At 42.6% G+C, this 15,071-nt stretch overlaps 1 long non-coding RNA gene across 1 annotated transcript; it reads left to right on the top strand.

Annotated features, from left to right (window-relative positions):
• The first annotated feature begins 5,291 nt into the window (after positions 1-5,291).
• Positions 5,292-11,489, top strand: LOC311235887. The gene is made up of 3 exons (XR_014620174.1): positions 5,292-5,307; positions 5,672-5,732; positions 10,264-11,489. It is a non-coding gene; the product is annotated as an uncharacterized lncRNA (long non-coding RNA).
• The last annotated feature ends 3,582 nt before the right edge of the window (positions 11,490-15,071 follow it).

The following is a 15,071-nucleotide window of genomic DNA, read 5'->3' as shown; positions in this document are numbered from 1 at the left end:
TGATATATCTGTATGTTGCGTATGTCATTTCTGTCATTTTAATCATGGGCAGACATAGTGAATACCTCGTTGTTTCACCATCTATGTTCTTCCTGTGCTCCAGGACAGTTCAGTCAGTATGTTCTTCCTGTGCCCCAGGATAGTTCAGTCAGTATGTTCTTCCTGTGCTCCAGGACAGTTCAGTCAGTATGTTCTTCCTGTGCTCCAGGACAGTTCATTCGGTATGTCAGTACATACTGAGGAAGAACATAGACACAGGAAGAACATACTGACTGAACTGTCCTGAGACACAGGAAGAACATACTAACTGAACTGTCCTGGAGCACAGGAAGAACATACTAACTGAACTGTCCTGGGGCACAGGAAGAACATACTGACTGAACTGTCCTGGAGCACAGGAAGAACATACTGACTGAACTGTCCTGGGGCACAGGAAGAACATACTGACTGAACTGTCCTGGGGCACAGGAAGAACATGTGTGAATTCTTAAAATGGGTGGCTTTCCAATGGTGACAGCAATTACAACTATTCATGTTATTATTCTGCCTCCCTCCAGACCCCCCACAGCTCTCTGTCTGTGAAGAGGAGGTTCCCCCTGAACAGCAGGAGAGGATCCCCAGTCTGGGTCAGGAGCAGCCAGAGCTCCTACAGATTAAAGAGGAACAGGAGGAACTCTGGACCAGTCAGGAGGGAGAGCAGCTTCAAGGTCTGGAGGAGGCTGATATCAAGTTCACTTTCAACCCTGTCCCTGTGAAGAGTGAAGATGATGAAGAGAAACCTCAGTCCTCATGGTTTAACCAAACCCAGAAGCCAGAGTCCCTACAGATTAAAGAGGAACAGGAGGAACTCTGGACCAGTCAGGAGGGAGAGCAGCTTCAAGGTCTGGAGGAGGCTGATGTCAAGTTCACTTTCAACCCTGTCCCTGTGAAGAGTGAAGATGATGAAGAGAAACCTCAGTCCTCATGGTTTAACCAAACCCAGAAGCCAGAGTCCCTACAGATTAAAGAGGAACAGGAGGAACTCTGGACCAGTCAGGAGGGAGAGCAGCTCCAAGGTCTGGAGGAGGCTGATGTCAAGTTCACTTTCAACCCTGTCCCTGTGAAGAGTGAACATGATGAAGAGAAACCTCAGTCCTCATGGTTTAACCAAACCCAGACTGAGGACAAAAGAGAGACAGAGCCTCTAGCCAGCACCTCAACAGAACAGATTAAAACAGAACCTGATGGAGAGGATTGTGGATCATCAGAACCAGTCAGTAACTTAGATCCAACTGGTGATTTGGAACCAACTACAGATGGCCAGCTTCTCTCTTCAGACTGTTCTGGAACTGATACTGATGACAGTGATGATTGGCTGGAGACTAGTGAACCTCATCCTGGTTTAAACTCACTGACATCAAAGAAGACACAGAAAAACAAAGGACAGCGTTTGTCTAACAGCAACCAGTTCAAGAGCTCTGTGGTTTCATCCCATGAGGTGAAATTATCAAACCAAATACCATGTGAGACCTGGAGCTGTAAAGTGTGTGCGAAATGTTTTCCTAATAGGAAAGCTTTAATGTGCCATTTTACAGCCCATTCTAATGACTGTGGTTTGTGTGGAAAACATTTAGAACCCACAGTGAGCTTGAAACTTCACCTTCAAACTCACATGACATGTACTGTTTGTGGCAAGAAATGTACTGCCATTACATTCTTGGAAATACATATGAGAATCCATACTGGGGAAAAGCCCTATAGTTGCACACTGTGTCCTAAAAGATTTAGTGCAAAACGTGACTTAAAAGTACATATCGGAAGCCATACTGGGGAAAAAACATTTAGTTGTGAAGTTTGTGGGAAAGGATTTACTCGGAAGGCATATATAAAGAGACACATGAGGATTCATGCCAGAGAAGAAACAAACTCACATCCGTCCCTCCCTCCCTCATCTAGTTCACATTCAACCCGTCCCTGTTAACTGATTGACCGCCACGCTCTTTTCCCATCTTTACTCAATGGCGCCAGCGTTATTGACCATTTTAGCAATGTTTGCGGACCCATCGTGTGTTCTGTATTATAGCTATGGAGACAATAGTATGGCTCATTTGACAGGCATTGTTTATAGTCCAAGACTGACTAACCAGTTAATTTCTACATACTTTAGTTTGTGCGCTATTCCATGCTAAATATATATATATATTTTTTTTACAGTGCAATAAAATTGTTCTGGATTACTGTTCAACAGTTCAAAGTCGTCTTTACCTTCTCTGTTTGGTATCCACAGTTTAAAACTTGACAGTCTTCCCTCCTACCCACTTTGACCCTTCGAAAAAAGGAGTACCGGTATATACATTTGACGTAGAAACTACATTGGAGGAGGTTGGGTAGGTGGAGGGGGGGGGACTGTACATTGGAGGTGGTTGGTTGGGTGGGTGGGGGAAACTGTACAAGCAAAACTGTACATTGGAATATCGACTAAACCTTACTTGGTCCCAAGAAGAGGGTCTTGTGTATTATTGGGTTAGGACATTTACTGTACATTGGAGGGGGTTGGGTTTAGACATTTACAGGGGCCAGTTTCGAACTGCAGTCTCTCGTAGGTGCTCTTTGAGAGTGGTTTTGAAAGTGGGTAGTGATTCACATTCCTTTACAGCTGTGCGTTCCACATTGATGTGGCATAGTTGCGAAACGTGTTTAGTCCCTTGTTTGAGCCGAATCTGGGTTTGACATGATTTGTGGAGCTCCCTCTGGTGTTGTGATCGTGGTATTCACTGACCTTTGGGAAGTATTTTGACATGTACATGGGTACTTTAGTCGTGTAGTGTATCTTGTAGATCAGGCCCATTGCAAGTTGCTGTACTCTGTCGTCTACTCTAAGCCATCCTAGGTTGTCAAAGTGGGCAGGGGTGAGGTGGGTTCTAGGAGTCAGGTCAAGCAGTAGTCTGACTAGTTTGTTTTGTGATGTTTGTAATCTTGTTTTTAGCTAATCAGATGTATGTACAGAGTTGTAGTATTAAGTATTAACATGTACAGTGACACAGGTATAAAGACACTATGGTATGGTAGTAACTAAGTCATACTGGCCAGCAGCGTAACTACTAGTAAGAGTAGGTAAGGGACATGTACAAAATGTATAGATAGAGGCTAGTATCTACAGATATACAAAGGATTATATGCAGGTATGTACAGACAGATGTGGATATATGTAAATGCAGCTATGGTTAACAGTTGGTTAATATAGTTATATTCGCTTACAATTTTATACATTTATTTTTGCATATTAATAATAATACTCAGGATTGTATTTGATATGGGTTTATATAGATAATATGAGTGGCGCATGATTTCTTTTTGCTTGCGCAATTATTTAGTCTCACGAGACTTGTTTCCCACTTAATATCCGGTGACGTGTTTCCGCCTTTCTTTGAGACCCGACATGACTTGATGGATGGCTGTCTTGACTTTGCGGTTAATTCAAGCAAGTAAAATAGTTGTCTAACACAAGACAATATAACAAGAAAAAGGACAAAGACGAAAGACACAACACAATCGATGTTCTCTAATATCGTTATATGTTGACGGTTGATGTTAGCTACGTTTTTGATGGGCTTTCAATTGCTAATGGTATAATTTGTATGTATTGTGTACAGATTTTACGGTTTGGATGGAGAATGGACAAGCTTCATTAAAATCAGTTCAAGAAATCTACTTTTTTTTCTTTTTTTTTAATCTTTTTCCCCCTCCATTTTCCTCCGATTTTCTCCCATCCCAATGTTAGTTGTATGCCAATTCCCAATCCCCTTCCTGGTCGCTGCGCACTTACCCCCCACAGTCAGATCATCTGGGAGAGTGGAGGCTACCACGTGCTTCCTCCGACACACATCCAGCCAATCAACCGCTTCTTTTCACCTGGCAGCGCGGATCCTCCCTGAGAGGGCGTAGCGTGTGGAAGGATCACACTATCCCACTCAGGTCCTATCCGCGCTTAGCAGGTGCCCCGACCGAACTGTAGGAGTCGCTGTTTACAACGACCCGGACCCACCCCGCCAGCTTCTCCCACCCTCTAATACAGCCAATTGTATTAGTGTGAACGGCCAGCCAAGCTGGTGACAACCCCGGAGCTGAGCTCCGGGGTTGGTGACGAACGCAATCTCCGCTACGCCACCTAACCGCCCTAAGAAATCTACTTGTATACTGCGTCGTGCCTGGAGGATGTCACAATATATATGGATAGATACATATTAATACAACAACTCTGTACATACATCTGATTAGCACTATTGCTCAGTAGTATGAATGAATGAAAACTTTATTATTATAACAGATTGCAGAATGGGAACAATACAGTACGGCTCAATACACACAATTGTTAAGGGGATGCAGACCAGAGAAAGACTTTCGTCTTGTTTACATCAGGGTCCCCCATTTTCAATTCATAGTGACATTTATGACATACACAACATACATGACATCATGACATTTATGACATAGGGACATACATGACATACAGGTATATAGTACTGTTACATTTGTGACATATACGATATGCAAACATACAGTACTGTTACCCAGAGATCCTAACAGAAAATATATACATATGATGGGGAGGAGACTGTACATTAGGAGGGGGTGGGTGGGTGGGTGGGTGGAAGAAAATATATACGGTGGGGAGGAGACTGTACATTAGGAGGGGGTGGGTGGGTGGGGGGGTTTGGACATTTACGGTGGCCAGTTTCTAATTGCAGCCTCCCGTAGGTGCTCTTTGAGGGCGGTTTTGAAGGTGGGTAGTGATTCACATTTTGTTTTTACGGCTGTGGGTAGGGCGTTCCATATTGTTGTGGCATAATTGCGAAACATGTTTAGTCACTTGTTTGAGCCAAATCTGGGTTTAACATGATTTGTGGAACTCCCTCTGGTGTTGTGGGCGTGGTATTCACTGACCTTTGGGAAGTATTTCGACATGTACATGGGTACCTGAGTGCTGTAGTGTATCTTGTAGACCAGACCCATTTAATAAAATTTTCAATTAATCAACACAGTACATACAGTAACATAGGCTACCCTGATGAATTGAAAATGGGGGACCCTGATTTAAACGAGACGTAAGTAAGTCTTTCTCTGGTCTGCATCCCCTTAACAATTGTGTACTGTACCCATTCTGCAATCCGTTAATAAAAAGTTCAATCAATCAACACAGTACATACAGTAACACAGGCTACCACTAGGTGGCAGTGAGATCCTGTCACACCACCTGTGAAGTTTTGGGTCATTGCATATCGCGCTGTCTGTCCCTGTTGTGATGCCGTACCCACTCTATCTGCTGAGGTGAGGTGGTTCAGTTTGAAATATAGCTCCTTATTTCACTAGTTTCTGCTAAATGTAACTCATTTAAGTTTGAACTTGTAATACATAATGCTTAACGTTACATGGTTTTATGACATTTGTGCTAATTTGACCACTAGTAGTGTTTTATAGGTACGTTAAATGTCGCAATGATTGTTATGAATTGAAAATGGGGGACCCTGATGTAAACAAGACGAAAGTCTTTCTCTGGTCTGCTTCCCCTTAACAATTGTGTGTATTGAGCCGTACTGTATTGTACCCATTCTGCAATCTGTTAATACAATTTTCAACCAAAGCAACGATTCTGGTGAAAAAACGAATGAATTGTTTAATTTTGTACATGTAGGTATGCAAGATGTGCAGTGACCAGAAGACTCCAGTGGTGTTGCTTTATGTGTCTTTTGCAGGTATGTGGCTCCATGCATATTGTATGTTTATCAATGTAAATTAATTTACTTGCTAACTATGCTAAAAAGCTAAAACAGAAGGCCGGCTGTCACAAAACAGTCACATCTAGAGACCTCAAAACTTACTCTAGAGAGGCCTTTAACCTAGAACTGGGGAGCTTGGACTGGTCAGATGAACTCGGTGGTACACAGGTTGAAGAAACATGGCTTGGATTCAAAACCAAATTCACAGCAAAACTCAACAACATGGCACCCATAAGAACCACCAGGGTTAAAAATCGCACTGAGCCATGGATGCACACTGAAATACTGGCTGCTATGAAAACCAGAGACAAAAAATGCTCTGAACTTCATAAAAGTAAGACAAAGCTTTCCAAAAGCTCAAACCGTGAACTCCATGCCCACGTGGTTGAACAAAAAATTCAAAGAAACAGACTAAGAAATGACGTAAACACCATGATCAGAACCGCAAAAAGAAATTTCATCAACAACAAAACTGAGGAAAACAAAAACAAATCCCGCAAACTTTGGAAATTACTCAATAATCAACTAGGTTGCAGTAAAAAACTTAAAACCAGATTCTCAAACATAAACATAAAGACGGACAACACGCTCATCACAGACAAGCTGGATGTAGCCAATTACTTAAACATCTTCTTCACAAACATAGCCACAACACTGGTAAACAAACTACCCTCCCACTCAGGGCATTATGGGGTAGAACACATAGTAGCATACTACAAAAACCTAGGGGTCCACAAAGACGACTTCAAACTTGAGATGGTAACAACCGATGAGGTACTCAAAAAATTGAGCGCCCTCCAACCTAACAAGGCCACTGGCCATGACAACATCCCCTCCAAATTCCTCAGAGACGCAGCAGCCGCCATCACCCCAGTCATCACACACATAATAAACCTCTCTATAAAACAGGGATATGTCCCCAAGGACTTCAAAATTGCGAGAGTGACCCCTCTGCACAAAAAGGGCAGCAAATTAGACCCAGGCAACTACCGCCCTGTTTCTATTCTTACCTCCATCTCGAAAGTCATGGAGAAAATAAGTCTACGAACAGGTCGAAAAGTACCTGGCGGAAAAAAATCTAATCTACGAATTCCAATCTGGCTTCAGAACGTCCCACTCCACTGACTCATGCCTCCTCTATTTGAACGACCACATCAAACAAGAGGTGGACGCGGGCAAATACTGCGGCATGGTCATGCTGGACCTACAAAAGGCCTTCGACACTGTCAATCACTCCATTCTGATTGACAAGCTAAAAGCAATTGGTTTTGATAGCTTATCAGTGAGCTGGTTGCAATCCTACCTGGAGGGGAGAGAACAGATGGTAGAGGTAAACGGTACTCTATCCCCCCCCCTCACAGTGAGCTGTGGTGTTCCACAAGGAAGCATACTAGGACCGCTACTCTTCCTAATTTATGCAAATGACATGTCGTCAGCCTGTGACTGCAACTTGTTCCTGTTTGTGGACGACTCAGCCCTGCTGGTCTCTGACAAGAACAAATTGCAGGTTGAAAAAACCCTCAGCTCGGAACTAGGCAAAATCTGCATATGGCTCGCTGATAACAAACTATCATTACACATGGGCAAAACAGAGTCCATTCTCTTCGGTTCAAATAACAAACTCAGCAAGACCGACGGCTTCTCAGTTGCAGTGGGTGACAATATTGTCACAAGGAAAGACGAAATTACCTACCTGGGTTCCATCCTAGAGGCAAATCTTTCCTGTGACAAAATGGCATCCAATGTAATAAAAAAAGTCAACCAACGAACTAGATTCTTGTACCGGATCTCCTCTCTGGTAAACAAGAATACCCTGAAGACTCTGGCAGGAGCACTCATTCAAGGGTACTACGACTATGCGTGCACCTCATGGTACCAAACTAAAGCACCTCAAAGGCGCTTAAAACAAAATTACAAACATCACAAAACAAGCTGGTCAGACTACTACTTGACCTTACCCCCAGAACCCACCTCACCCCTGCCCACTTTGACAACCTAGGATGGCTTAGAGTAGACGACAGAGTACAGCAACTTGCAATGGGCCTGGTCTACAAGATACACTATACGACTAAGGTACCCATGTACATGTCAAAATACTTCCCAAAGGTCAGTGAATACCACAACCACTACACCAGAGGAAGCTCAACAAATCATGTTAAACCCAGATTTGGCTCAAACAAGGGACTAAACACGTTTCGCAATTATGCCACATCAATGTGGAACGCCCTACCCAAAGCTGTAAAGGAATGTGAATCCCTACCCACATTCAAAACCGCTCTTAAAGAGCACCTACGGGAGGCTGCAATTCGAAACTGGCCACCGTAAATGCCCAAAACCCCCACCACCTCCTAATCTAATAGACAGTCTCCTCCCCACCGCATGTATATATTCCCTCCCCGCCGTATGTATATTTCTCTCCCACCCACCCACCCCCTCCTAATGTGCAGTCCCCTCCCCATCATATGTATATACTCTGTCAGGATCTAGGGGTAACAGTACTGTATATTTTAATACCGTTTATGTCACAAATGTATCGGTACTAAATACCTATATGTCCCTATGCCATAAATGTCATGTATGTTGTGTATGTCATAAATGTCTATATGAATTGAAAATGGGGGACCCTGATGGAAACAAGACAAACGTCTTTCTCAGGTCTGCATCCCCTTAACAATTGTGTGTATTGAGCCGTACTGTATTGTACCCATTCTGCAATCTGTTAAATAAAGTTTTCATTCATTCATTCATTCATTCATTCATTCATTCATTCATGCACTGTGGCATTTCCTGCTATATTCAGCAGGTGGCGCTAGTTTACCATTTCTGTTTTAAGTAATGTTTTGATTTTATTTTGGTTTAGTGTAAGAGTTTAATTGTAAAAAGCTCCCAGCCATACACATGTCTAGACTGTAGCTTATGTACTGTGTTGTAGTACGCAAGCATTTTCACGGCGCGTCATCAAACCGGAAGTCGACCATTTTGGAGATACTGAATGTTTACAACGCAACCGAACTCGCAACTGTTCCTGGTCATTGTTGCTCAAAATGGTAAATTATTGTTGTGTTTTTGGCTGTACTATCGGTCGGACCGGGAAAAGAGTACTTCAGATTGCCAAAAGCTATTACAAATCAGGGAGAAGAGTGCAAAGAATTGTCTGAGGAAAGGAGGCAAACACCCCCTCTTCCTCTCCTCTCCCGTCTGAACGAACTACCAAAGTACCAATCAGCATTTTGATCCAAACATTTGTACTAGTAGACTATTTGAAAAAAAAATTCAAATGTAAAGATCAGTTGATCTAGTAACGTTATTGAATCGCCTACCTTGGCTTTTACAATACACAATTCACAATACACATGTCCCCTCCCACCCACCCACTCCCTCCTAATGTACAGTTTCCTCCCCCTTGTATGTATATATTTTCTGTTAAGATCTCTGTTTAACAGTACTGTATATTTGCATATCTTGTATGTCACAAATGTAACAGTACTGTATACCTGTATGTCAATGTCATGTATGTCAGAAATGTCATGATATATATCTGTATGTTGCGTATGTCATTTATGTCATTTTAATCATGGGCAGACATAGTGAACTATCTCGTTTTTTCACCATCTATGTTCTTCCTGTGCTCCAGGACAGTTCAGTCAGTATGTTCTTCCTGTGCTCCAGGACAGTTCAGTCAGTATGTTCTTCCTGTGCCCCAGGACAGTTCAGTCAGTATGTTCTTCCTGTGCCCCAGGACAGTTCAGTCAGTATGTTCTTCCTGTGCTCCAGGACTGTTCAGTCAGTATGTTCTTCCTGTGCGCCTCCAGGACAGTTCAGTCAGTATGTTCTTCCTGTGCTCCAGGACAGTTCAGTCAGTATGTTCTTCCTGTGCTCCAGGACAGTTCAGTCAGTATGTTCTTCCTGTGCTCCAGGACTGTTCAGTCAGTATGTTCTTCCTGTGCGCCTCCAGGACAGTTCAGTCAGTATGTTCTTCCTGTGCCCCAGGACAGTTCAGTCAGTATGTTCTTCCTGTGCTCCAGGACAGTTCAGTCAGTATGTTATTCCTGTGCCCCAGGACAGTTCAGTCAGTATGTCAGTACATACTGAGGAAGAACATACTGACTGAACTGTCCTGAGACACAGGAAGAACATACTGACTGAACTGTCCTGGAGCACAGGAAGAACATACTGACTGAACTGTCCTGGGGCACAGGAAGAACATACTGGATGAACTGTCCTGGGGCACAGGAAGAACATACTGACTGAACTGTCCTGGGGCACAGGAAGAACATACTGACTGAACTGTCCTGGGGCACAGGAAGAACATACTGACTGAACTGTCCTGGGGCACAGGAAGAACATACTGACTGAACTGTCCTGGGGCACAGGAAGAACATACTGACTGAACTGTCCTGGGGCACACGAAGAACATGCGTGAATTCTTAAATTGGGTGGCTTTCCAATGGTGACAGCAATTACAACTATTATTTACTATTCATGTTATTATTCTGCCTCCCTCCAGACCCTCCACAGCTCTCTGTCTGTGAAGAGGAGGTTCCCCCTGAACAGCAGGAGAGGAGCCCCAGTCTGGGCCAAGAGCAGCCAGAGCTCCTACAGATTAAAGAGGAACAGGAGGAACTCTGGACCAGTCAGGAGGGAGAGCAGCTTCAAGGTCTGGAGGAGGCTGATGTCAAGTTCACTTTCAACCCTGTCCCTGTGAAGAGTGAACATGATGAAGAGAAACCTCAGTCCTTATGGTTTAACCAAACCCAGACTGAGGAAAACAGAGAGACAGAGCCTCTAGCCAGCACCTCAACTGAACAGATTAAAACAGAACCTGATAGAGAGAATGGTGGATTATCAGAACCAGTCAGTAACTTAGATCCAGCTGGTGATTTAGAACCAACTACAGATGGCCAGCTCCTCTCTTCAGACTGTTCTGGAACTGATACTGATGACAGTGATGATTGGCCTGAGACTAGTGAACCTCATCCTGGTTTAAACTCACTGACATCAAAGAAGACACAGAAAAACAAAGGACAGCGTTTGTCTAACAGCAACCAGTTCAAGAGCTCTGTGGTTTCATCCCATGAGGTGAAATTATCAAACCAAATACCATGTGAGACCTGGAGCTGTAAAGTGTGTGCGAAATGTTTTCCTAATAGGAGCGCTTTAATGCGCCATCTTAAAGTCCATTCTAGTGACTGTGGTTTGTGTGGAAAACATTTAGAACCCACAGTGAGCTTGACACTTCACCTTCAAACTCACAGGACATGTACTGTTTGTGGCAAGCAATTTAATACCATTACAGACTTGGAAACACATATGAGAAGCCATACTGGGGAAAAGCCCTATAGTTGCACACTGTGTCCTAAAAGATTTAGTGCAAAAGATGGCTTAAAAATACATATAAGAAGCCATACTGGGGAAAAGCCCTATAGTTGTGAAGTTTGTGGGAAAGGATTTACTCGGAAGGCATATGTAAAGAGACACATGAGGATTCACACCAGAAAAGAAACAAACTCACGTCCGTCCCGCCCTCATCTAGTTCATCTAGTTCATCTAGTTCATCTAGTTCACATTCAACCCCGTCCCCGTTAACTCATTGAACGCCATACTCTTTTCCCATCTTTACTCAATGGCGCCAACGTTATTGACCATTTTAGCGATGTTTGCGGACCCATCGTGTGTTCTGTATTATAGCTATGGAAACAATAGTATGGCTCATTTGACAGGCATTGTTTATAGTCCAAGACTGACTAACCAGTTAATTTCTACCTACTTTAGTTTGTGCGCTATTCCATGCACATTTTTTTTTTTTTTTTTTTTTTTACACTGTGCAATAAAATAGTTCTGGATTACTGTTCAACAGTTCAAAGTCGTCTTTACCTTCTCTGTTTGGTATCCACAGTTTAAAACTTGACAGTCTTCCCTCCTACCCACTTTGACCTTTCGAACCTCCCGCTCAGAGTGCAGTTCCCTCTCTCAGGGTGCAGTTCTAGGCCTGGGCCCTACACAGTTTTAAAGCCTGACAGTCTCTTGTTTGATACCCACGCAGTTTAATACCTGACAGTTTTGAACCTGTAATAAAAAGTTATAGACAGAGTAAAATAATACAGTGCAATAATAGAATAGTAGAATAGATAGTAAAAGTATGCAATAGAATGGACAGAGTAAAATAGTGCTACAGTACAATCAACATAATGAATAAATTGTTAAGGGGATGCAGACCAGAGAAAGATTTTCGTCTTGTTTACATCAGGGTCCCCCATTTTCAATTCATCATAACATATATGACATACACGACATACAGCTAGACAGTACTGCTACATCTATACATTTATGACATACCAGATTTACAAATACAGTACTGTTTGTGATACAAAAAGAGTAAAAAAGAGAGTATATACATTTGACGTAGAAACTACATTGGAGGAGGTTGGGTAGGTGGGGTGGGGTGGGGGGGGGGGGACTTTACATTGGAGGTGGTTGGTTGGGTGGGTGGGGGAAACTGTACAAGCAAAACTGTACATTGGAATATCGACTAAACCTTACTTGGTCCCAAGAAGAGGGTCTTGTGTATTGGGTTAGGACATTTACTGTACATTGGAGGGGGTTGGGTTTAGACATTTACAGGGGCCAGTTTTGAACTGCAGTCTCTCGTAGGTGCTCTTTGAGAGTGGTTTTGAAAGTGGGTAGTGATTCACATTCCTTTACAGCTGTGGGTAGGGCGTTCCACATTGATGTGGCATAGTTGCGAAACGTGTTTAGTCCCTTGTTTGAGCCGAATCTGGGTTTGACATGATTTGTGGAGCTCCCTCTGGTGTTGTGATCATGGTATTCACTGACCTTTGGGAAGTATTTTGACATGTACATGGGTACTTTAGTCGTGTAGTGTATCTTGTAGACCAGGCCCATTGCAAGTTGCTGTCGTCTACTCTAAGCCATCCTAGGTTGTCAAAGTGGGCAGGGGTGAGGTGGGTTCTAGGAGTCAGGTCAAGCAGTAGTCTGACTAGTTTGTTTTGTGATGTTTGTAATCTTGTTTTTAGCTAGTCAGATGTATGTACAGAGTTGTAGTATTAAGTATTAACATGTACAGTGACACAGGTATAAAGACACTATGGTATGGTAGTAAGTCATACTGGCCAGCAGCGTAACTACTAGTAAGAGTAGGTAAGGGACATGTACAAAATGTATAGATAGAGGCTAGTATCTACAGATATACAAAGGATTATATGCAGTTATGTACAGACAGATGTGGATATATGTAAATGCAGCTATGGTTAACAGTTGGTTAATATAGTTATATTCGCTTACAATTTTATACGTTTATTTTTGCATATTAATAATAATACTCAGGATTGTATTTGATATGGGTTTATATAGATAATATGAGTGGCGCATGATTTCTTTTTGCTTGCGCAATTATTTAGTCTCACGAGACTTGTTTCCCACTTAATATCCGGTGACGTGTTTCCGCCTTTCTTTGAGACCCGACATGACTTGATGGATGGCTGTCTTGACTTTGCGGTCAATTCAAGCAAGTAAAATAGTTGTCTAACACAAGACAATATAACAAGAAAAAGGACAAAGACGAAAGACACAACACAATCGATGTTCTCTAATACTGGCACGCAGCCAATAAGGTATTGATTGCTATGGATGATGATTTTCGTTATATGTTGATGGTTGATGTTAGCTACGTTTTTGATGGGCTTTCAATTGCTAATGGTATCATTTGTATGTATTGTGTACAGATTTTACGGTTTGGATGGAGAATGGACAAGCTTCATTAAAATCAGTTCAAGAAATCTACTTGTATACTGCATCGTGCCTGGAGGATGTCACTATATATGGATAGATATTATATACAACAACTCTACATACATCTGATTAGCACTATTGCTCAGTAGTATGAATGAATGAAAACTTTATTATTATAACAGATTGCAGAATGGGTACAATACAGTACGGCTCAATACACACAATTGTTAAGGGGATGCAGACCAGAGAAAGACTTTCGTCTTGTTTACATCAGGGTCCCCCATTTTTAATTCATAGTGACATTTATGACATACACAACATACATGACATCATGACATTTATGACATAGGGACATACATGACATACAGGTATATAGTACTGTTACATTTGTGACATATACGATATGCAAACATACAGTACTGTTACCCAGATATCCTAACAGAAAATATATACATATGATATATACATACGGTGGGGAGGAGACTGTACATTAGGAGGGTGTGGGTGGGTGGGGGGGTTTGGACATTTACGGTGGCCAGTTTCTAATTGCAGCCTCACGTAGGTGCTCTTTGAGGGCGGTTTTGAAGGTGGGTAGTGATTCAAAAAAATGTACGGCTGTGGGTAGGGCGTTCCACATTGTTGTGGCATAATTGCGAAACATGTTTAGTCCCTTGTTTGAGCCGAATCTGGGTTTAACATGATTTGTGGAACTCCCTCTGGTGTTGTGGGCGTGGTATTCACTGACCTTTGGGAAGTATTTCGACATGTACATGGGTACCTGAGTGGTGTAGTGTATCTTGTAGACCAGACCCATTTAATAAAATGTTCAATCAATTAACACAGTACATACAGTAACATAGGCTACCCTGATGAATTAAAAATGGGGGACCCTGATTTAAACAAGACGTAAGTAAGTCTTTCTCTGGTCTGCATCCCCTTAACAATTGTGTACTGTACCCATTCTGCAATCCGTTAATATGATGGACAAGCTAAAAGCAATTGGTTTTGATAGCTTATCAGTGAGCTGGATGCAATCCTACCTGGAGGGGAGAGAACAGATGGTAGAGGTAAACGGTACTCTATCCCCCCCCCTCACAGTGAGCTGTGGTGTTCCACAAGGAAGCATACTAGGACCGCTACTCTTCCTAATTTATGCAAATGACATGTCGTCAGCCTGTGACTGCAACTTGTTCCTGTTTGCGGACGACTCAGCCCTGCTGGTCTCTGACAAGAACAAGTTGCAGGTTGAAAAAACCCTCAGCTCGGAACTAGGCAAAATCTGCATATGGCTCGCTGATAACAAACTATCATTACACATGGGCAAAACAGAGTCCATTCTCTTCGGTTCAAATAACAAACTCAGCAAGACAGACGGCTTCTCAGTTACAGTGGGTGACAATATTGTCACAAGGAAAGACGAAATTACCTACCTGGGTTCCATCCTAGAGGCAAATCTTTCCTGTGACAAAATGGCATCCAATGTAATAAAAAAAGTCAACCAACAAACTAGATTCTTGTACCGGATCTCCTCTCTGGTAAACAAGAATACCCTGAAGACTCTGGCAG

This window comes from Notolepis coatsorum, assembly GCF_963971535.1.
Source record: "Notolepis coatsorum genome assembly, chromosome: 10".
Lineage (NCBI taxonomy): Eukaryota > Metazoa > Chordata > Actinopteri > Aulopiformes > Paralepididae > Notolepis > Notolepis coatsorum.
This window is presented reverse-complemented; position numbering and strand designations above follow the sequence as displayed.